Raw genomic sequence first — 1533 nt, forward strand, 5'->3', positions numbered from 1 at the left:
CCCGCGCCTCCCCCTTCCGTGTTGGGGGAGGATCCCGCTGGGCCGGGCCCGACGTCCTAGCGGATTGGGAAGGCTGCCGCGAGCGGCGGGTGCGCGTGGCACTCCGTCCGGCGCGGGACGCCGCTGTGAGCCGGCTCTCCGCCCGCTCCTGTGCCGAGCCGCGACCGGTGTCGGTGACCGCGTTCGCGTGGCGCGGGGTTGGGCCGCCTGGCTCTTGGGGAGCGAGCCGTCCCCACGGGGGGTGCGCCGGTCTCCCGGAGCGGGACCGGGTCCGGGACGGACGAGAAACGAGCGATATGCGGCCCCTGGTGTTGGGCTTGTGGCTGAGGTTGCTTCGGGGCCCCCGGTGGCAGGACCCGGGGCTCGTGAGGGGGGTTGCTCGGTGGGTTGCCCAAGGGCCGTTCGGCGTCCCAGGCGGGGCGCCGCGGGACCGCCCTCGTGTCTGTGGCGGTGGGATCCCGTGGCCGTGTTTTCCTGGTGGCCCGGCTGTGCCTGAGGTTTTCTGCCCGAGTAGCCCTCCGCGGGTTCCCCGTGCCCTCGTCCCCGTGGCCCCCTGGCTCCTTGCCTGCCTTGTGCCCCTTTTCCCCGCCCGCCGCCTGCCGATCCTCTCTTCCCCGAGCGGCTCACCGGCTTCTGCGCTGTTGGCCGCCCCGTCTGGGCCCGAACCCGGCTCCGCCTTCTGGGGGCGTCGCCGCCGGCCACGCTGGTTGGCCCGGTGTCTGCGTCCCCATGGCGCGCGCCTTCGGGACCGGGTCGGTGGCGCCCCGCGTGGGGCCCGGTGGGCGCCCGGAGGGTTTGGGTCGGCCTTTGCGGCGTGTTGCGGGGGAGAGCGGGTTCCGGGGGCTCTGGCCGCGTGCGACTGGGTGTGGCGGTGGGGGAGCCGCGGGGATCGCCGAAGGCCTGGTCGGCCGCTCCAGGTGCCACGTGGGGCCGTCTTCGTGCTCGGAGGCTGCTGGCGGTGAGATCCCCGCGTGCGTCCTGGTGGCGGTCGGCTGCGCCAGAGGGGTCCCTCGGCGCCCCCCACCCCGCTCGGCCGCCTGCCTCGCCCGGCGTCTCGTCTTCTCCCGGCCGGCTCTTCCGCATCGGGTCGGCGCGCGCCCCCGCCCCGGGTGCGCCTCGCTTCCCAGGCCTGCCGCGGCCCTCCCCCGAGGCGTGTGTCTCGGGCGTTGTCGGCGTCGCGGGGGAGGCCCGTCCTCTCCCCGCGTGGCGTTGCCCCGTTCGGCGCGTGCGTGCGCCCGAGTGCGGCCCGGTGGTCCCTCCCGGGCAGGTGTCCGTGCGACGTGTGTGTGAAGGTCGACCTCAGCCCGGCCGGTTGCTCGCCCTTCCCCCCTGGGTCGGGGGTGGGGCCCGGCCCGGGGCCCTCGGCCCCGGTCCCGGTCCCCCGTCTCGGGCGGGGCGGGCGCGCCGGCCGGCTTTGGTCGCCTTCGCTTTGGCCGTCGAGTGGCGTGTGCCACCCCTGCGCCCGCGCCCGCCGGCGGGGCTCGGAGCCGGGCCTTGGCCGGGCCCCGGGCCTCGACCGGAGGCGTGCGCGGG

The sequence above is a fragment of the Chlorocebus sabaeus genome, unplaced genomic scaffold (genome assembly GCF_047675955.1).
Source record: "Chlorocebus sabaeus isolate Y175 unplaced genomic scaffold, mChlSab1.0.hap1 unalloc_scaffold_1385, whole genome shotgun sequence".
NCBI lineage: Eukaryota > Metazoa > Chordata > Mammalia > Primates > Cercopithecidae > Chlorocebus > Chlorocebus sabaeus.